The 22,627-nt window shown below is 37.4% G+C and overlaps 1 protein-coding gene across 1 annotated transcript in view; it reads left to right on the top strand.

The window, feature by feature from the left end:
- Positions 1-16,323: 16,323 nt before the first annotated feature.
- The window catches only part of tafa3b (TAFA chemokine like family member 3b), a 91,499-nt gene continuing 85,195 nt past the window's right edge, over positions 16,324-22,627 (top strand). Inside the window, exon 1 of the mRNA XM_051903824.1 lies at positions 16,324-16,880. The gene's annotated coding sequence lies outside the window, so the exon portion shown is untranslated. The remainder of the gene's footprint in view (positions 16,881-22,627) is intronic.

The raw sequence follows: 22,627 nt of genomic DNA, 5'->3' as shown, positions 1-22,627 counted from the left end.
TTAGCATTAGCCGTTATGCTTTTTTGGCTAAAGGTTGCAGGCTTGCCTTCTAGGGGCTTTGTTCAGGGTTGCTTGATAATTACAGACAGGTGTGTTGGAGCAGGGTTGGAACTGAAATCTGCAGGACAGTAGCTCTCCAGGAGCAGAGTTGGACACCCCTGTACTACTTGCACTATTTATACCAAGCATGCCACAGGAGTCCTGAAAAGTGAAGCCAAAGCATCTTGATCGCCCCCAGGTGGCTGGAAGCAGTATAGGTCATAAACCCTGCCCTCTCCATGTATTCCAGTGGCACGTGAGACAAACTAAACAATTAAATTACACTTCAAATATTTTTTTTTCAAAGACAATTTCTGTCATATTAGGCAGTTTTTATCACGCTGGTGTTAGTTCAAGTGTTTGTTTTTTTCAATAAGTTTGGTTTTAGTTAGTTATTTGATGCTATAAAAATGGGGGTGAGACGTCTTGATTGACAGCTTCTCTGAGTGAAGTAGTCATTGACTTTTTTCTGGATCTTCGTGAGGTGACTGGAGCTTTAACTTTAATTTCTACATTTCCATAACTGTTTATTTCACACCGAAATAATGAGTTGTTCTGAGTTTGGGCGGGAACTTGATATCACGGTTCCACTTTGTGCTCACTACTGCGCAGACTCGGGTTTCAAGTTCACAATGCGCAGACTCGAGACTCAAGATGTCAGCGCCATATAGACACACTGGTGGCTTCACTTACTACAATGGAAGAGAGTGAAGGCGCGTCGTCCATATTTTTTTTACAGTCTATGATTTATACTTAAAGTCTGTGTAAAGTCAATTCTGAGAATTGTTTCTAAAGACATTATAAATGTTACAAGTGTATTGCTGAAACACATTACAAAGACTGAACAATGTAGTACTGAATTGTGAACCTTAGACAGTTTTTCACCAATACGGTGCTCAGGATTTTTTGGGCGGGGCTAAAACGGTGGGTCGATGACGCACTGGAGCCACCGAGCATGGCCCCACACCCAATTTCGAGTTACTGTCATTACCGTTAGCATACTCTTTGCGTTAGTCACTACAGCCTACAGTTTGCTAGCTAGCTATGCCTTCGTCACGCAAATGCATATTACCTGGTTGCGATAACATTAAAAACACCTTGGTCTCCTTATTTAAATTTCCTAAAAATGACGATACGACAAAGAGGTGGATTAATTTTGTGAAGAGCCATCTTGATGGAGAGCTGACAATCACCACCAACACCCGCCTCTGCAGTGATAATTTTACACCGGATAGTTTTGTAAACTTTCATCAGAGACAACTGGGATTCACTGATAATCATAATAATCTGATAAAAATGTTATTGGTGAATGGGGCTGAACTGAATATCTACTGCCTCGGCTTTCATCCTCCCAACCCGCTGACAACCGATGATATGGGGCCGGACCGACTATCTCCCGTCCCGGCCTTCATCTTCCCGTCTCGAGGCGCCGACATCTGGTGCCACAGTTGGCACGTGCCCACCAATGAATAAGTTGCCTTGTATGCTTATGTTATAATTAGCAGGTAGTCCACAGTAACTCTACTAAATTTTGTAACCCTCTAACGTGATTCTTTTGTTTATATGCATCAGTATGTTTGACTGAGTTGAGAGAGACGGCAGCTTTCTTGCGAGTGGGCGTGGTTTCAGCGCTGACAAAGGACACAACCCCAGTGTTTACTTTTTTCGGGATTTAGATAACTTCTCATTTACTTGGCGTTTTTTTTAATCATTCAAATTTGGCTGGGTGGTTAATAACACATTTTTCTTTGGTGTGACAAACACATATTTTAATATTGCTTTACACAGACTTTAAAAATGTTGTAGAATAGTGCTTAAGTACGCAAATTGGGATGCACCTATTGTATGTATGAATTGCATTTTTAATGCATTTTAAAAAAGAGAATATTACGACCACAAAATGAAAAAGTGTCATGCCATTGACCCATATATATTGCTAAATGGCTAAAAAATTATTATTTTTTTTTGCTCATAATATACCAATAACTGAACTTTGTTGTCAGTTTATCTTGACTAGCAGGGTTAAGATCGTAACTTCCGTTATCTTAAAAGCCCCACATTTCAACTAATTTATTTCAATAAAATAGTCTGTTTGTCTTTGATAAAACCTTTAATCCTTCTTTGGATGGATGTGCTCTTTGTTTCCAATTCTTAAAAGAAAATAAATCCACTAGCATCTTCTTTTACTAAAAGCTGCCTGTGCGAGTCCCATAGGAAGACTTTTTTTGTATCACCCCCCAGACTTTCAAATGCCTTCGCCTGATTTTATCCTGATAAGTACAAAAGCTGCTTTTGTGAAGAAAGAAGTGCGATAAACAGCGAACGGGAGAGAGAGAGAGAGAGAGAGAAAGAGAGAGAGAGAGAGAGAGAGAGAGAGAGAGATTTGTCTTCCACCACAAGGCCACCGAAACTTAATCCCAGATTTTAGTTGTTTTTCCTGAAATGCTTTGGATTATGGAGAAATCGGAACGCAAGAACAGCCTCTGCATGCCACTAGCCGGAGAACAAGAGAAGGATTAGGTAAACGTGCAGAATGAGAGGATAAGGAAAAGAAGGAAGGATGCGGTGATGGAAGAATGAGACAATAAAAGGATGGATGGATGAAAGAAGCGATAATAGGAGCTTAGTGTCTAAATGAAAATCATTTTGGAGTGGAAAGCCTGTGAGATGCAGGGATCATGACTGGGAAATTTTGTCGTTCCAACGGCAGAATGCTAAACCTGCAGTTGAGCAAAACAGTCTTGAAATGAACTGAAACAGTCATGAGTCTGTTTAACAGTCTCAGATCAATCATTTCAATTTATTACATAACTGAGCCATGTCTCTCTGTACTAGGATGACCTTTCACATTTCAAGCCTTCTGTAAATTGGGTGCTCACTCAGATTGTAAAGCCGCAGAGGAAACCGCTCTTCTCCTCTAATAAGCTGCTGTGCATTTGTTCTGCACAGAGAACTTCTTTTCAAAACCGCAAAAGCCTCATTGTTCCCTTTTTTTTCTCTCTTCCTCTCCCTCTCTTACTTCCTGTCTGATTAATACTTCTAAAAAGGCAGAAACATTTCGAAAATGTCTTGAATTTTGAACTATGTCCGTCTGTCTGCCGCCTTCTTCAGTAACATGTGTCTGTTTCCTGATTATCTTTTCCTCAGATTCTCTGCAGACCACCACAGTAATGACCCACAGCTCATCTCTGTCACAGCACCACCTACTCACACATTCAGAGTAGAACTAGTGTGTGCGTGTGTGTGTGTGTGTGTGTGTGTGTGTGTGTGTGAGAGAGAGAGAGAGAGAGAGAGAGAGAGAGAGACTGGATGAATATAAAGAGGTCTGTGTTTGACAGTTTTGAAATAGTTGACTGAGAGAGAGGGATTATGGGTAATGGAGCAGCAATGCTGGGCAAGAATGTAACTGTAACAGGGAAGAGGAGTGTGAGTTTGTGTGTGATGTAAAATGTGTTTTTTAAACATTTTATAAATAAGGAAAAATATCAGTAAACAATTTTTTAATGATATACAATTTAATACACTACCGTTCAAAAGTTTGGGGTCTGTAAGATTTTTTTAATAGTTATGAAAGAAGTATCTTCTGCTCACCAAGGCTGCATTTATTTGATCAAAAATACAGTAAAAACAGTAATATTGTGAAATATTATTACAATTAAATTTTTTTTAAGTTTGAGATTTTTATTTTATTTTAATACATTTTGAAATGTAATTTATTCCTGTGAATTTTCCAAAGCTGAATTTTCAGCATCATTACTCCAGTCTTCAGTGTCACATGATCATTCCGAAATCATTCTAATATGCTGATATTTTTTCAGGAGTCTTTGATAAATAGAAAGTTCAAAAGAACAGCAAATGTCTTTACTGTCACTTATGATCAATTTAATGCATCCTTGCTGAATAAAAGTATTAATTTTTTAAAGTAAAAATCTTACTAACCCGTTTTTTTTTTAGCAGTAAAGTACACACAAATAATAATTTATTTATAGAATACTATTTTTACAGAACATTATCTTTTTATAATATAATAAAATATAACACTAAAATATGTATTGGATTTTTGCATTCATTATTAAATTATATTCAATAAAATAATAATAAAAAAATAATATATAAATAAAATAAAAATGTATATAAAATTTAAAAGAATAAAAAAAACGTGTATATATTTTGTTAAAAAAAAAAAATCTTTGCATGCATTTTATGATATATTAAAATTGAGACATATGGAATATTTGTGACCTGCTCCATCAATGAGCCACTTTGACCCAGTTACATATTTTCAGTCATCATTTTCAGCTGGATTAGAAATAAAGTAATGCCATAAAATCTGAGACTTTCCATTTTATTGGTGAACAAAACTCAATGTGTGTTTCTGGGTCAAAGGGACTCAAAAAAAATGGAGCAGGTCATATTTGTACTAAAATCTATTTGTCACATCAGCAGATCTGAGAATTCAAATATGTTAAAAGATAATGACCCGTTAGGGCACCTAAAAATTCATGTTTCCGGATCCCGTATGCCTTCTCTCTCCAGTTTGTGCTTCCTGTCAACATATTTCATATCATAATGGTAAAAAGGAAAAAAATGAACATTTAAACTGATGCTGGTTAAAGTCCATCCACACACTATACAATTTTCTAACATTAACCTAAAATATCGAAGAGGGAAAAAAGGTTTTACCCTCATAGTAACCATTCCCTGACCATGCCAACACTGCAGGCTCCTCCTGGAGAGTTTCAGCACCACAGTACAGTGGACAGCTCCAGCTACTGACTCAGGAAAGCGTGGATTGACATGATCCTGATGCCAGAATAATTGGACATAAGCCTGGTTTGCTGATGAATGTCTATCCTCCACAAATGCCCTTTTGTCAGGCAGATGTTGGCATGGTTAATATGTGTATGTGAGCGAGCGAACCGGCTTTTGTGGAGTCCCGGAGGACATCACCTTTAGCTCAGTGTGACTCATGCGCAGCCATGTTCAGCCCAGAGTAGAATATCACTACACACTCCGCTGTGTCTCGTACAGCAAACTGCCGTACACAACGCAGACACAAACAGACACGCAGATGCAGCTTTCATATGCTAATGCTGGTATTTTAGCAGTGCCAGTCTCCCCCTCTCGCTCTGTCTGTCTCTCTCTGTATGTGTGTGTAAGAATGCCATTATGTCAGTTTTTGGAGGCGGTTTGTTGAATATCAAACAACGTGAGTCATATAAATGGAGAGAAAGATCCTTTTTCTGTTTGTTAGAGCAGAAAGGAGCCATCATACATACACAACGATAGAATTTCAGACCTCAGATGTCTTTTAAATTGTCACACCTTGTTGCATCATAACATAAATGTGCGAATGGGACGATATGAAATAGGATATCAGCATGAATAAATCTGCTGAAAGCATCACGATACAGAAATTCATAAATATCCTTACTTTTCTTTTTGAGTTATGCTGCTCTGTAAATGTTCTCGTGGATTGGGGTCTATAAAGCTGTGTGTGCGCATTAGTTGGCTTTATATGGCTGTTTTATAATGGTATGGTTTATCTTGACATGCACATGGTGACTGTCGGCAGGAGCTGGTGAACATTGCTAATGAGAGACGAATGAAAGTCAGTGAACTCATAAGTTTAAAAATGCTACCTGTAATTGATTTAATGCATTAATGATCAGTTATCAGACAGAAACACACATACAACCTCTCGTTCTTTTCTAAAATGCACACACATAGGCTTTTAATCTCAGACCTGATGCTATCTGTGACATTAATGAAACAGATTCAGTATCAGACTGCGTGTGTGCGTGTGTGTGTGTGTGTGAGAGAGACATGCTGTTTATCTTGACAAGCAACTTGTGAAGTAGATCCGTCTGAGCGTCACATCACATCATTCCTTTATAAAACACCCATCTGCACCTGCCACACGCAGATCTGTTTGGAGAGAACTGCTTTTAGTGTGTGTGTGTGTGTGTGTGTGTGTGTGTGGTTTTGCCTTAATTGTTGGTACCAACTGTCTGCACAAGTAGATTTGAGCCTGAAATAGCCCACCCATCCTACAGTCCTCAGAGGAAAACTGCTTAATAAGAACATTAAATAACATCTTAATGGAAATGTACTGTAGCAATAAAGTAGTTTTACATTTAGTAAATAGAACTGATCGTTAAACATCAGATGTGGAAAGGATGCAGAATATTCTGCATGATGGCTGTTGTGTTCTTCTCCATCCCTGAAAAATCAATTATTTTAAAAGGAAAAATTGGCATAACTGCTCACAATTGTATGCCCAAAAATAAACCTTAAAGGCCCACTAAAGTGCCTTGGAATGCGCAGCATTATTCAATGTGTTGACGTAATTACAGACAATTGAAACAGGAAGACAGGGCGGAACATATCGAACAGCTCCTTCCCATTTTTAAAAATAGCCAGAAGCGTTTCATTTATATCAAAGCTCGGCCAGAGCCACTGAACTCGGTAAAGCATTAGTTTCCTTCTAATCTCTAACCGTTTCTCCTCCTAAACTCCTCCATATCGCTTTAAAATATAGCATTCTTTGCAGAATTCAGATGGGTCCAAAACATTTTGTGGTCTGCGTTGACTCGTGCATATGACCCGCTCTGTGCTATCGTGTCTCTGGATGGGAGCAGACTGTGTGCGCTGCGGTTCGCGTGACACTAACGTGAAACCAGACTTCATTCGCCTCAATGGAAAGCATATTTACACTGTCTTAATTGTTCCCTGTCCCCTATATAGTGCACTATGTGCCATTCACCATGTAGAAAATAGTAAATGTGTGAACAAGTGACCGATTTCAGCCGCAGCTTCAGCATCTATTTATAATGTAGGGGGTGGGACGCTTTAGATTCTAGAGAGCATTTGATTGGACAGAAGATCTGATGAGAAGCTGAAGTCTGCGGTGATGTCATGAAAAATCCGTGATTCATTTTAGCGGAAGTGAGAGAATGAACACACCAGCTTTTTAATAACCTTAAGGCTAACATATTCATACTAAAAGCTAAAAAACTTGATTTCAGGGGATCTTTAATAATATTTCACAATATTTACTTTTACTGTTTTATTTTATGCTCACAAAGGTTGCATTTATTTGCTCAAAATCAGTAAAAGCAAATATTGTAAAAAAAAAGAAAAAAAAAAAAAAAATATATATATATATATATATATATATATTCTTCAAAAACATAAAAAAAAGTAATTATTCCAAACTTTTGACCTAGGGCTGGACGATTATGGCCTAAAATCAAAACCTCGATTAACTGAACATTTTACCTCGATTACGATTAATTAATGATTTTTTTGTTTCTGTTTCTTTTTTTTTTGCCCTCATAGTTAACTGACAAGGTTTGTACTGTAAATATGCTTGACCATTAAAGGTGGGATACTTTTTCCTAATGAAAGAGTGCTCTGACATAACAGCTCACTTTCAGCAGTTATTTTATCTATGGTTCGTAACATTTCTTACAGATTTCTGCTCGTTGTAAATTAGATAAAGACAAATTAGCGAAGTACCAGTATGTAATGAGAGCGACTGCGTGTTTGAATTAGTCATACCGTCTCTGTAATTGTGAAGCTGTGTGTTGTAAATAGTTCCTTCAAAAGTAGAAAAATATATGCTAAAATACGTTTTGAATTTCTAAGCTACTTAATGATAAATCACATGACAGCGCTGACAACTAGTTTCTGCATTCCTCTCTGCGTGTGAGAAGCTACTGTTTGTATGAGTGTTCGTGCCACAATGCAGCTGTGCGAGCACGGTATCTCGATATAATACACGTCCGATCGTCTAAAATCGCTTGAATGTCCAAACTGGCAAACCTTAAAACACATACAACTGACAAAGTTTAGTGAAGACGCAAGGCTAACCGCTCGCGCGCCGTCTCTGTGTGTGTTGACTCGGCGTTCACCTCTGTGTTGCTTTCATGCCACTGACTGGATGGGGCAAAGTCACGTGGCTACACACGCGGTAGTATGTTTTTAAGGGGGAAGTATTAACAGGATTAAAAAACCGAAATACCAACAAGGGAAAATTGTGTCGTTTAGAGGTTCTGAATTTCGGTTTCGATTACTTTTTGATTAATCGTCCAGCCCTATTTTGACCGGTAGTCTTACTGACCCTGACTTTTAAACAGTTGTAGGCCTATTTATTCACCCTCATGTTGTTCCAAACCTGAATGATATTCTTGCTTCAGTGGAACACAAAAGAACATATTTTTAAGAATGTTTACACTGCTTTTGTCCATACAATGAAAGTCAGTGGAGTCCAAAGACAACATTGGACCCCATCGACTTTCACTGTATCGAGAAAAAACAAAACACTGAGACAGTTTTCAAAATATCTTCTTTTATGTTGGAAAGAATGGAATGGAAAGAAGTCATACAGATTTGAAATGACATGATTTCTGTTGCACTCAGCCTATCACACACACTCAAACACACACACACACACACACACACACACACACACACACACACACACACACACGAATTGTGGGGACATTACATAGGCGTAATGGTTTTTATACTGTGCAAACCGTATTTTCTATCCCCCTACACTACCCCTAAACCTACCCATCACAGGAAACTGCACATTTTTACTTTCTCAAAAAAACTCATTCTGTACGATTTATAAGCCTTTTGAAAGTCACCCTCTCCTTGTAGTACCTATGTCATACCCATGTCATTATACAAATTTGTGTCCTGATAGGTCACAAAAACACACACGCACGCACGCACGCACACACACCCATAAGTAAAGTTTTATTTCTATAGCACTTTTCACAAATCATATTGTTTGTAAGCAGAAAATAGTGCCATAATATCTCCAGTGAGCAAACCAAAAGCGGCTGTAGTATGGAAAATAAATCACATACGCAAACCACACACACCTTAAGAGATTTTGTAATGTTCTTATTTACATAAAAAAATTTCAGTTTATTTCTTCCACTCTCTCTGTGTGTGAGAGGAGGAGGGTAAGACAGATGGCAGAATGGGATGTGCTGAGGTTTGTTAAATTGTTCATGTCAACACTGGATTATTCTGGGCTGAAGTTGCTAACACTAACGAAGGTAAATTGCTAAACAATCGCTAACAACCTGTCCTGAAGCTCCTCTCTGAAAATAACGAGGTATTAAAAGAATGTCTAGAACCCTAAAAAAAAATTTGTCTTGTTGAGCGAGGACAGAAACTCTTCCCTTAATGTGTCTTTTGATATGTTTTGTGATATTGTTGGTCATGAAACCAGACAGCAGGATATTGCAATCTAGAAAACTTTCAGTGTGAACAGTTCACTGTAATCTCTTGAACTAAAAGGTAACTTTTACAAGCTCAAGAGAATTTTCTGCTTTCAGTAGCTTAAGGTTTGATGCTCCTTGAGTGAAGTGAGGTTAGTAGTACAAATTATTATAAGGACAATTAGAGCTTACAGATTTTCTACTAAGCAATGCCATTAAAAAGCTATATGGAGCTTTTTTTAAGCTTTGATTGGACACCATCTGCTATTAGACATTATGTTTCTATTTATGTAAATGTGGAACCATGACTTACTGACAGAGAACAGCCTGCTCATTACTACTGAACAATCCACTGTATGAAGTGCATTATAAATGCAGGCTTTTTAAAGCAAAAAATAAAGTGTCACAGGCTGTTTTTTGTTTTTTTTTGTTTTTTGTTAATTAAAACCGTTTTAGCCAATCTACAGCTAGAAGATCTCAAATGTGAGACCTAAAATAGATTTATGTTTTCAACTGCATTTATATAATGAATTATCTGATTTCCACCAAGAGAAAAGGGTAGATGTTTACTTGGACATACTGTATGTACAGCATAAAATATTATTACAATTTAAAATAACTATTTTCTATTTTAATATATTTTATGATGCAATTTATTCCTGTGATGGTGTAGCTGAATTTTCAGCAGCCATTACCCCAGAAATATTTCTTATTATCAGTGTTGAAAACAGCTAGTTTATGTTTAATATGTTTAATATTTAATATTTGTGTTAAATTGTGGAAACTGCGATAACTTTTTTTTTCCCGATTTTTGATGAATAGAAATCATTTTTACCATTATAAATGTCTTTATTGAAGCAAACTTTTGAAGCATATATGGCATTTCATTTCTTGATTGTGATTTACAAGTGAAGACTGTGGATATTCTGACAGTTTCTAACAGATTTCACTGTTAAGATCTGAAACCACACACATGTACACATCATCTGATCTGTCGATTGCATAAATGATTCCATCACATCTGGGCATACAGAAGCCAAACATTGCAACAGATTTGGTTGATCTCACACTTAGACCAGCAAAAGTACAGCTGCTCTGCAGAATAAGAGGTGGATCTTGGTTATGGTGTAAGAATACAACAATTGGTAGCAGAGGAACGTTTTTACAATAGTAACATTTGAATTATTATTTGTGTGAAGAATTTCTTTCTCTTCTCTTTCTCTAGCTCCCTCCCTCCCTACCTTTTTATTCAATGATTGGGCTGATTTAGAAGTACAACACTGTTTTTATAGGTTGCTTTTGCATAGCTCAGGAGACCTCTTTTGTGATTTCTTGCTTGGGGTTTAGTTATTTCAGCATGGGTATAATTATTATCACTGTGTGTATTATTACAACCCATTTCTAGTCAAGGGGCAGGGAAAGGGGGGTAACAGAGAGAGAGAGAGAAGACTCCCATCTCCAGGTCCCTTGACAGCACAAAATACAACACCGTTTTAAAGATTCAAATGAATATCACAAAGTTTTATTAAATAAAAAAATGGTGTTTAAGGCAAAAAAGTCTTCAGGAGGGAAAATGGCCAAAATAACAAATCAAAGACGTCCTAGAGAGGATTTAAAAGACAACTTGCTTTCTCAAAATAAAAAGAGAAAATAAAGACAAACATACTTCCCTTACTCCCTCTCTATCTTAAAACAGGAGAAAAATAAGAGTTCCCAAACAAAAATGGCATCTACCTCCCTACAAAAACTCCCACAAGAAAAATAAAGAAGACAGACTAATATCTAAGGCAATATAACAAAAGAAAACCCTGGCCACACAGGTCAGCACTACTGCCTTATACAACTCAGCGTATTAACCTTACACACAATTCTAGAAGAAAACAGTGTACGCTTTTACAATGTCTCCTTAACACTAACACACATAAAGCACAACAAGTGCTGAGACCAGAAGATGGCAGTTTTCAAACAGAGGAAAACACCTCCAACTTTCTCTCACTGGCTTCATATATGCTCACATATATATAACGGAAAAAAAACTTTTTAGTTTTTAGTACATCATTATCATGTAAACGTATCCATAATCAGCTCGATAGCTTCCTACGTTTGTGAATTGGTATATTGCGTACATGAATTCGGGCACTAGTAAGGACATTAAAGACCCTGTCTCACAACACATTGGCTAAACATTAGCTAAAGAGAATCACAGAGAACAACAAAAATAAACATACTTCCCTATGGACGTAATAAGTATATGTAAGTCATCAAATTACTGCAATTAAACAGTTTGAAACTGAGATCACAAACACAGCTTTGCTCTGATGATCCCTGTCAGACCTGTGAAATACACAAGGGCAGAATGTGGCTCAGAGAGTCTGTGTGGTTAATTAATTGTGTGTATAGTTCATGTTTGGAAGTGCGTTAGACACAGAGGTGTTAAGGGTTTTGGTGTTGTGGAAGGAGCCATTGACTCTGATGAGTGCTGACAGATGAGTTGACACACCACCAACACTACCATCCTTAACTGTCTCCAGGGGTAAAACTGTCTACTACGACAATTTCACTCTCTATTTGCTCTTATGCTTAAATCAGAGGTCTTAAACACAGGGTCTACCAATGTTTGCTTCATTTTTTTGAAAACTGAAAATATGCATTAAACAAAAATTCAACCTCAGCTAAGTTCAACTAAATGTTACATCGTCCATTCCACATTCATTTATTAAGTAAAATTTAAATGTAATGTACATTATATATGTTAGGGAATACCAGACTCAGAAGGCAGATGTTAGTAAATTAGTTAGTGAATGTTTTATTTTGTAAAATGGAGACAGACAGGTAAGTAATGTAGACTATTTAGAGCTTGCAGGTGATGGATACTTGAATAACTGAGTCTCTTGTTCTTTACCAGGTGAGATGGCAGTGGAAACACAGAGCAGTGGAGCACATATCTCATTGCCGTTTGCACGTGAATTGCTGGTTCTCAGGAAGCAACCGGTCGAGCCGGTTCAATTATCAAACTGAATTGAACTTTAGTTGATGATGCAAGACGCAAAGCCGAATGAGTAAAAAAAAAACTTTCAAATATATTCCCATTCATAAGCCGCGTTTCCACCGCAGGAACTTGCAGGAACTAGGGACTTGGGGTGGTACTCAGTGTGTTTCGACCGCAGGAACCAGGGTCTAAATGAAGTTCCGGGGAAAAATTTCCCCCTCAGACAGTAGCTGCATCCGAAAACCTAGGCAGCTGACTTGTTGCCTCGCTGCCCTATGAGGCAATGACTTTGCGGGCAGCATTTGCGCACGAAGGCACCTCACGAAACTGGTTTAATGATCTACAACAAAATAGCGCGAGCTTTGGTGATAACCAAGGGAATATTTAATTAATACAATAGTAATTTCTTGCTAGAAATGGCATCAAAAGTGGAAAACAATGGTCAAAAACATACATTTACACACAAACTGACCACCAACAGCAACTTTCAGATGGCATCTTTATTTTTAAGCTCAACTGTCACAGAATGTAAAGCACAGAATTGTGGGATATCAAAGGCAACGAAGGATACATATGCTGCCTTCGGAAATTGATCAGATGAAGGCATCTCATGAGACAAAGTTACGAAACTTTCAGGGATGGGATGTGGGCACTGAGCATGCTGTTTGGTTTGGCATTTTGATTCATTTTATTTCAACCACCATTTTTAAAAGTCTGTTGCAGTGCGTGCAGTAAGAGTTGTTTGCTATTCGAATCAATAACAGAGTTTTAAAAATATGACTGATGGGCCGACGATGAGGGTCAGGCTTTATTATGCTTATATGTGGAGGACGAAATCCAGGTGGAACAGTCCTACATCACCAGACTTAATCTTCACCAAAGCCGTTGAAAAACGAATTATTTAATGAATCTGATCTTCACGGTACTTTAGACTGCGATGGAAACGCAGACAGCAACAGGTCTAGGGGAAAAAAAAAAAATTCCTAGGAAAAAAGTTCCAAATTGTTCCAGGTAATTTCAGTGAGAAAAAGCGGCTATATTTACATTTTTGCAGATTTTTCCTTCACAGCCGCCTTTGCTCATATTGAATGCCAACAATTCAAACTCAAGTGTGTTAAAGTAATGTCCGTATATGTGACAGTAATATGCAGCTATAAGATAGATAGCACAAGTTATATGGTTAGTAAACATCGTGTATTCAGTTAAGCAGACACAATGAACATGTTAGGCAATGATTACAGCTTGTGATCGTAATGATTATAAGGATAATATTTGACAGTTTTGTGTGTCAATCCTCAGTCTCTCTTCTCTCTCCATCGTTTACTGTCGTTTTTATGCTTCAACTGTATGTCTCTCTTTCTGTCTCTGTCTCTTGCCCCAGACACAGCTGTTAACCCAGTGCGGTCCCCCCTGTTAGCCTTTAGCCCAGTTGTGTCTGTCTAGCAGCACTCCTGCTGTGAAAGGGTCTAATGCAGAGCAAACAAACATGTCAACAGTACATTGACTCTGTCACACACACGCACACACATATCGGTCTGTATGATAGGAGATGCCACTCACATAAGATATCAGCAGTAAAAATAGAGATCTGTTTTGGCCTGAATCACATGTGGGACATTGCTGAGATTTATAAGCTTTAAACAATGGCTGACACTCAGATTCAGGTATTCTCAGTGGCTCGACATGGCAGACCAGCCCATAAAACCCACTTTGACCCAACAGATGGATTTGATCTTATTGCTGTTCTGAGACCTTCCTGCCTCATCTAATGCTGTTACAGGAAGAGCATGCACAACTGATCTTAGATCAGACCAAAGACACACTCCACCAAAGCCTCTGGGGAAGAGAAAGTGAGTGAGAGCAGAGATGGTAAGATGTCTCTAAAAAAGCTTGGCTTTGAAGTGTAATGGAAAGCATTAGTTACTTTCAGGTGTAATAAACTTGAGCCAAATGTATCGACAACAGCAAATGCCTTCTGAAAGGCTTTTAACAATGTCTGCCAAATGTCTTTCTCCTCTCTTTCTCAGTGTGTTCCTCTCTCTCTCTGTTCATCTCTTTCCCCTGTCTCCCTGTTTATCCTTCATATCTCTTTTACTCTCTCAGCAAACATCTCTAGTGGCAACTTGTCCACCCTACACACTGCAAGCGTTATAAATCACTTAAGAAGTCCAACACATATGTATCATTCTTTGTGACTTCTATTGAATTTCAGCTGTGGGGGAGGCACTCAGATGATAGAGCCAAGAGTGCTCAATCTTCATCTACTGAGGGGGTCTCATTTTGTCAAATGCCTCTTTGGTGCCAAAATGAGACCCAGGTGCAGTGGACACTTTATTCGATTCAGTGGCAATCATTTCAAATTGTACATTTGGCTGAAGTAATCAATAAAGCAGCCATGTACCTCCATGACCCTCAATTAGAACACATATATTTTGTTATGGCTTATCTGTTCCCAGAATCCCAGTCAAAATTGATCTCCAGCACAACTTAAGTATAATGGACTGTTTTTGGATATCTAAAATCTAAAATAGGGTAAACAAGGTAAAAATGGCTGTGCCGGCTCTTAAAATAAGGTGGATACTTTTTAATCAACTCCATTACTCTCTATTATAACCAATTACACTCTAAAAAATGCTGGGTCAAAAACAACCAAAGCTGGCTTGAAAATAGACAAACCCAGCGAATGAGTTAAATGTTTTATTTAACTCAACTATTGTTTACAAATGACTATATGGCTGGCTTAAAATAAACACAAAATAGGTTGGAAATTAAAATCAGACACAAAATTACTAGAGGCAACAATAACAATCATAAGGTGAACATTTATTAATAAGCAATTTAATAAATGTTTATTGTTTATTATTTGTTAAACATATTAATAAATGTTCATTTCCAGCATACTTTGGGTTCATTTTAAGTAGGCAATACAGTAATTTTTAAACAATAGTTGACAATAGTTGAAACATTTAACCCAAACATTTAACCCAACTGCTGGGTTAAAACAACCCTATCGTTGGGTTTGTTCATTTTCAACCCAACTTGGGTTGTTTTTAACCCAGCATTTTTTAGAGTGTATGCCTTTCATTTCTGAATTGGCATTTATTCTTCATTTAGCCCAATTACGCCATTTTTTATATCGAACAAATAACAGTATAATTTTCTCTTCATTAAATATTAGAATTGAACAATTGTCAGAGGTGTCAAAATCCAACCAAGGAGCTTCAAGGATACATCTTCATACTACTTTTATAAAGATTATTTACATTTAATTTATCCATGACTTATTTTTTGAAGGCTGTGACATTACATAGGCTAGTGTTTTATTATTTTACTATTATTATTATTATTTTACAAATACTAATTTTCAATAATCAAAACAACAAACCAGGCTTTCCTATTTAATATATACTTCAGATAATACTAGCAAAATATAAGATAAAGTAATTCAAATAAGGAGACACAAACTTATGATTATGACAGATATGGAATTGTACATCATTTTAATAAGAATGAGTTACCATGTTAAAAGGGTTAACGCATCCTGGACACACAACTTTAATTCTTTTTTTTTTTTTTTTCTTTTCTTAATCTGTTTATTGAACTTTTACAAAAATACCAGGATAAAGATACAGGAGAATAGTGAAGAAAAAAAATATAATGATATACGTTAAAAATATATGTTGAATCATTAAAGTTTATAAAATTAAAGTATAGAGAGAATAAATACAAAATTATTTCCAAGGAGAAATGCATTTTTATGGATTTTTGTTAATGTGTTAAGAAAATCTACTCTATTAAGACATTGTAAAAGTTGATGTTTTCTTGTTAAAGTAATCTTTTACTGGTATGTTCTAACTCAAATAAGTTGGGCATGCTTGGAATGACTTCTTGTAGCCTGTCAAATGGTGTTTTTCACATTAAAGTCATATGTAGTTAGCAAGTTTTGTGCCTTTAAATGGCAGGTTTATCCAAGTCTTATGTCACTCAGATGAACCTGTAAAATATTCAAAAACAACAGATAAAGGGTTGAACCGGCAGGATAGCTGTCACAGACGCCGCTGAGTGGCGCTGATTCACTGTGCGTTGGGTTCCTTCTGACATCCCTGGAGAGCAAGCAGGGATCGAGTCGGCGCAGCACAGCGCTCCAGACCTTTGCCTTTAGCACCGGCAGATCCTGCACAGAGCGTACACCCTCTCCAGCGCGGACAAACACCGTGAAAACAAGCCCAACAGGATACTACGTGGGGTGATGGCACCGTTAGAGACATTTTTAAAGCTTTTTAAACCAGAAGCGAAAGCGCTGATGTGAAGTTTCACAGCGCTCTCCGCTGAGTTGAGATGAAGATCTGAGACGCTGCGAGAGAAGGAACTTTGCGTCTCCGCGCACCCGGACGCCCTGCGGGAACATCGGGCGCTTTTGTGATCAGAGGACTGAACTTATTTTCAGTATTTGTGGGTTTCTGACTCTATCTGATATAGTAGATATAGGAGGGATCCTTTGGTGCGGATTGTTGAAGCCTCTCCGGTTCGTGGATGGAATAACTCATAATGGAAGGGCAATGAGACCCCTCTCTGCTGCTGGGCAATAATTCGGACCACCGCACTAACAGGTATACAGCTTTTATTATTTATTTTGGTTTGACAGAAATTGACACTTACATTCTACATGTGCTTAAATGTATTTTTCCACAATGTAGATGTACACAGAGATGGTGTTTACTATTCCACTGAGTTAAAAATCATTGATCAGTTGAGTAAAATAAACGGGTATTGCCTGTTTTAGTGATCCATGACAGTTGCTTTAGTGAGTCATGCATTCTGATCGTGATCGGACGCGGGTCACTGAAACTTAATAGGTAGGCTATAGCCTGTGTGTAAACCCGAGAATCACCCTGGGAGCTATAAAGCTGTACTATTTTGTATCAAGCGTGGTTAAGAAATAATACTATAGAGTAACAAGGGCAAAGAGCTTGATGAGTTTGCGTGTGCGCGCGCGGGAGAGCGAGGGTGTGTGTGTTGACGGTGCTTGTCTTACCGCATTAACAGTATATGCCATGTAAAAGTAAGGCTTACCCCTGTAAATCAGCTTACCCTGGTTGGAAACAGTAAAATTTTTCCGGTCCCAGTACACTGAGCCTGGCAGGCTGGCACGCGCATATAGATGCTCCGTCACGCGCACATACGGCCACCAACTCACTCAAGTGAGCTACCGATTGCAAGTCCGTATCATTTTGTGAGTGTTTCTCCCCGTCTATCAGTTCCTTTCAAATAAACACCTTTTTAAAGTATTATTAATAAGCCTTTAATAGTCATTTCTTATTTCGTTATACCTAATTTTCCTATTTATAAAGTGTTTTTCATGTCATTTGTCCCAGTTCAGTGTGTTGCAGCCCTGATTTGCCTGTCTAAAAAGACACTTTGGCCTATAAACCCATAAGTCTGTGTTTTGCGTTTACATTAAACAGTACATTAAACCAGTAAATTGATTTACACTTGGTAAAAAAGTTTCATTTTTAATAACTTAACAGTCAAAAAATACATGGTTTACTCCAAATGCTGTTTCTCTCAGTTCATCAGTTTTCAGATCATTTCAGTTGCTGAGTTGACTCCAGAATATCTCTGATCGTTTCAATCGAGCCAAGAACATTTTCTTCAGTCTTATTTTGTAAGCGAATCATTCAGATCGCTTTTGTGAAAAAGATCCAACTCAGTTTAACAATTTTGTGAGTTAAACGAGACAAAAGTACAATAATATATGGGCTTCACAAACACTTCATAACTTTCTTCTTTTTAAATTGTTTTTGAAGTAAATGGCACCAATCAAGATTTAGTGCTTTATAAATCATCCACATCACTTTGGAAGAGAGATAAAAGACTGGAAAAAAAATGAATACTGCATATAGCCATATGAATGTGTAGTTGGAACTATAATTTCCGCAGTAATTGCATTGCCTTGGCTGATGTGGTTGGCTGATATAACTCCCTTTAGGCCACAGTGCGCATTTATTCTCCTCCTAACAGAGCTGGTTATGTGTTCGCTATGAGGGAGGATGTTGTCGGGAGCAAAAGGCTTAGGAACACACAGATGCCCCGCTGATACTGGCTGCTGAAATAATCCTTTGTGAATCACCGCTGAATGTAGTAGTTTATTTGATTTGGCTCTGTTGTGTGCAGGTCCTGGATCTACTGTTAGTGTAAGAGTTGTTTAACCCGAGCACTGCATGTGGGACAGGCCTCGCTATGCTGTTAAACTCATTCTCACTCACAGGATGGATCTGAAAGCTGTTGCCAATGTAAATGGTTGAAAAGAGGCAGTGGTGGTGTGTCTGTCAAATGCAGTGATCTGCCCATCCTGAGACCCAGAGCAAGTTTAATTAGCCTGTAGATTGACAGGAAAGAGAGAGGCACTCTTTAAAATGATTTACTAATCATCATAGAATGGGAGGGGCAGAGAAAGAGAGAATGTGCTAATTATATTTGACTTGTACCATCTGAGGTGGAACATTTCGAGACCTTTAAGAGCCTGGTGTATTTTTAATGCCCTAAACCTGGTTTGAAATATTTCTTTCTAGTCATAATCACTCTCTTTTTCTTTAGCCTAGTGTGTTTTTCTTTCTCGCCAAGAATTTGTTTGTAATGCTAATGTTTTGTTTAGCTGCTAGTTGATGCTTATTGTTCCCTCATTATCTCATTACCAACTTCATACACTCGAACTGCACGTGCGTTGTGTGTGTGTTTATTAAGATGTTTGGCTGCATTATTGTGTGTGTTTTCACAGGCTATTAACTGTGACAAATAACTGTTACTTGTTGGAATGGCTAATGTCTGGGTCAGAGCGGGAATCTCGGGTTTCTGCAGCTGGTTTGGGTTTCAGTTAAAATTATTTGAGTGTAGTCAGCTGACCAGACCCTGTTCATTCAGTCCCACTAATTTATCTAGTGTGGTGTGAATAATTCATCAAAGCGTTCACAGAGAACTAGTGTGTGTAATTATGTTTGTGCCATTGTGCATGTGTGACTATCCACTCACAGCAGCAGAATACAGTTGTCAGTCCAGTTTTGAAGTGCTAAATTCACTTAAATTTACACAGAATATATATATATATATATATATATATATATATACACAGTTGCATGAAAAAGTATGGGAACCCCTTGTTCTGTGAACTAGTGAATAATTTTAACAAAATAAGAGAGATCATACAAAATGCTTGTTATTTTTTGTTTAGTACTGTCCTGAGTAACATATTTTACATAAAAGATGTTTACATATAGTCCACATGACAAAAAAAATAGCTGAATTTATTAAAATAACCCCGTTCAAATGTTTGGGAACCATTGGTTCTTAATACTATGTGTGGTTAGTTACCTGGATGAAAACTTTTTTAATTTGAAGATAAAGGTAAATTGTACTTAATTTGTCTTCCGGGAAACATGCAAGTATCTTCTGTTGCTTCCAAAGGGCAGTACTAAATGAATAAAAAAAAAAGACATTTCAACAAAATAAGAAAAATTTGGACATCTTCATCCTGTTCAAAAGTTTTCACCCCCGGCTCTTAATGCATCGTGTTTCCTTCTGGAGCATCAGTGAATGTTTGAATCTTTTTTAATAGTTGTGTTTGAGTCCCTCATTGTCCTCAGTGTGAAAAGATGGATCTCAAAATCATTCAGTCACTGCTGGAAAGGGTCCAAATATGCAAAAAATCCTTGAAAACTGAAGAATCTGGACCTGGACCTGGAGGATTTTTCTGAAGAACAGAGCTCAGTTTAACTGCTCAGAACAAACAAGGGACTCATGAACAACCATCACAAAAAAAACCCCCAAAAAAAACAACAACAACAACAACAACAACAACAAAAAACAGTCGTAGATCATCCAGGTAACAACAAGGGTTCCCAAACTTTTGAATAAATTCAGCTATTTTTTTTGTCATGACTATATGTAAACATCTTTTATGTAAAATCTTACTCAGGACAGTACTAAATAAAAAATAACATACATTTTGTATGATCTCTCTTATTTTGTTAAAATTATTCACATTTTCACAGATTCTGCAAGGGGTTCCCATACTTTTTCATGAAACTATATATATATATTTGCATATGTGTGTATTTATGTATTATGATTGGATGATTAGCATGCTACAGTCTTGGTGATTGTTTTTGAACACAAATGTTATATGTTTTTCTGCAAATTGAATTAAAGTGTTTTACACCTGTTCTCCTCTCATAAGGTGATGAAATACTACATAACATTTGTTTGATGTGTTTGGAGTGCAATGAAAAATGAAATGAAGAAAATGATTACTTGATTCTTTACTTTATGGCATCAGCATCTGAATAGGAAGTTATATAATAAAATTAATGACTATCAACTATTAAATAATCATGACAATGCTGTCAAAACGTTGGCAGAACAGTCTGCTGTGGATCTGCAATTTCTTGAGTGTGATGACTGTAGGTAGAATTGAGGGATTGTTCAGTTTAGTTGGCAGCTGTGATGTGTTTTTTTTTTTTTGGCAGACATGGTCTATAGCTGTAATGAGGTCAATTTTTTATGCATTAGTTTTCCGTAAATGGTGAATTTGCAAGTTTATGTACATTGATGTACCTTCAAAAACGTGATGTAAATGGATTGATTAAACTGAATTATTTATACAAAATGTGTTGGTTTAGAAGGTAATTTCGCAGTTTGGAAGAACGAATGGCGACGTTTGAAACTTCTGAATATTTATGCACGAAAGTTTTATGGCTCTCATATTGGTGATTGGTTATTTTCAGTAAATTGCTTTGTGTGCAGCTGAGCCATCTGCCAAAGTGTTGATTAATGAGAGAATAACAAAACACCAGACAGATGAGATCTGCACCTTCACAAAAACAAACACTCTGCATCAACCTCACCCTACATTATGATCCCATCATGTGGAATCACACAGAGATGATCTCCCAATGAGAAAATAAGGGCAGTGTTGACCACAGCTTCACTCCTCACCTCAAGAGTTCACCAGACCTTGGCTGAGAGATAGAGAGCACTTTATTACTGCAGTCTCGCCCTCCTTTCTTTCATTCAGTCATCATTTCTGTCTCACAGGACAAGATTAACATTACTGTCATGACACAGCCTCTGCAGGAATCAAGAGATAGAGAGAAAGAAAGTAATAGAGAGTAAGTGACCCCCAGTGTTTCCCGAGGTGAAGCGTATAAATGGATGACTTGCTCAGTCACAGGGTGAGCTGGGTGGAGAGGTTGTGTGTAAGCATGTGTGTGTGTTTGTAGGTTGAAGTATTTATTTGTTGAAAGAATCTTTATTTTCCAGTGAGAGATAGCGAAATAAGCGCCTAAGAAAAGAACAGGTAAACAAATAAAATAGAAATACCCAAAGGAGAAAGCTACACTTTTATGCTCTGGAGACTTGATGGAGTTCTCAGTTATGCTTCATTTAAGTATCAACTTTTTCCAAAGTGTTTCTTCTAAAACAAAAACAAAAATAGATGCAGATGTGGCATATATATATATATAGTAAGAGCATAGAACTTTAAAATGAAAGAGGATAGCTACACTCAGATACATTTGGTCTTGGGAGAATTCGATGAGAAATAATTGTTCATACTGAAATATCTAACATTTCATTGCAGATTTTGGTATCTTGGCACAGTGATGTGAAATTGTGTGATGTTTCGATCACCACGTTCCTGCATCTGTCAAGTGTGTTATCACTGGACGCATCTGTACACTTGTGATCTAGTTTGTGTTTGAGCATGTGTGAGTATCATAGCGGGTTGGTGTATATGGTGCTTCTGGCTGAGTATCACTCTATGGGTCCCTGATGTCATGGCTACTGATCTTGTTTGCCAGAATTCAGGCAAAACAAGCACCTCTGAGCCTAATTACACCCAAACCACTGTCTGATGTGAATTTTCACATAGCACACATGCACACACACCTTGCGGATCAGCCAGAATAAAAGCAAACAGTGGTGAAGGCTTGTTGCATAAGAACGGATCCACCTTTGAGGTTTATTTTGGGACAAACACGTATGGGTGTGACGGCCATTAATCATTCAGTTTGAGGTTTTTGCTGGACTAACATGGACTCAGTCAAGCTGTAATAAATAGCAAACCAGCTAACAGGTAATGTTATCAGAACTTAGGCTTACGTTCTGGCAAGGTTCTCTCAAAGCTATGAGCAAACTTACTTCCAGTAACATTAAAGGCACAATATGTAAGATTTCTATATTAAAATATCCAAAAACCACACAGTGTTATATATTTCGTTCAGCTGTGTACTTACATTATCCTAAAGGTTTCCAAGAACTTGTAAATTCAGAGAAATTCACAATTTTAAATAGTGCCCGTCCC

This window comes from Ctenopharyngodon idella, chromosome 8 (assembly GCF_019924925.1).
Source record: "Ctenopharyngodon idella isolate HZGC_01 chromosome 8, HZGC01, whole genome shotgun sequence".
Classification (NCBI taxonomy): domain Eukaryota; kingdom Metazoa; phylum Chordata; class Actinopteri; order Cypriniformes; family Xenocyprididae; genus Ctenopharyngodon; species Ctenopharyngodon idella.
This window is presented reverse-complemented; position numbering and strand designations above follow the sequence as displayed.